The sequence below is a fragment of the Hoplias malabaricus genome, chromosome 16 (assembly GCF_029633855.1).
Source record: "Hoplias malabaricus isolate fHopMal1 chromosome 16, fHopMal1.hap1, whole genome shotgun sequence".
NCBI classification, from domain to species: domain Eukaryota; kingdom Metazoa; phylum Chordata; class Actinopteri; order Characiformes; family Erythrinidae; genus Hoplias; species Hoplias malabaricus.
The window spans coordinates 18,291,868-18,292,415 of NC_089815.1; positions in this window are offsets into that span (position 1 = coordinate 18,291,868).

The following is a 548-nucleotide window of genomic DNA, read 5'->3' on the forward strand; positions in this document are numbered from 1 at the left end:
CCTATACAGATCTAAGGTAAGAGTTATCTAGTGTCTAGATCTGTTATGACATGTTATGATTAATAAATACTTGGTTCTAACACATAACAGCTGAATAGAGAGAACCAACTGATTTTCCATATGACTGTGATGATATAGTGTTGTCTGGAGGAATTAAATCCCATTATATTTAAATAACTATTACTTACAATTAGTGGTAGACCCTGGGATGAGTGTGTTTTTGTACATGAAACACAGTACGATGTTGTTGTTTTATGGCAGTTTGGGTGCAATTTGTTGCATCTGCATTACTTTTGTTTTAGCTACTTTCATTTCTTCTTCTTCTTCTGTAAAGACCACTTTGAGCGAGTTCCTTTTAACTGTACCATTTCCCACCTCCAATGTTTTCCTTTTTTCACACGCCCTTGCTCTTGGTCAATGACAACCTGATGTATACTGATGCTGCTTTGAGAAGCTGTGGTATTGAGCAACTCTGACTCTTGACAAAGAAAGAGGAACCAACTGAAGAAGACACAGCAACCGATTCATTCTCTGAAATGTTCAGGGGA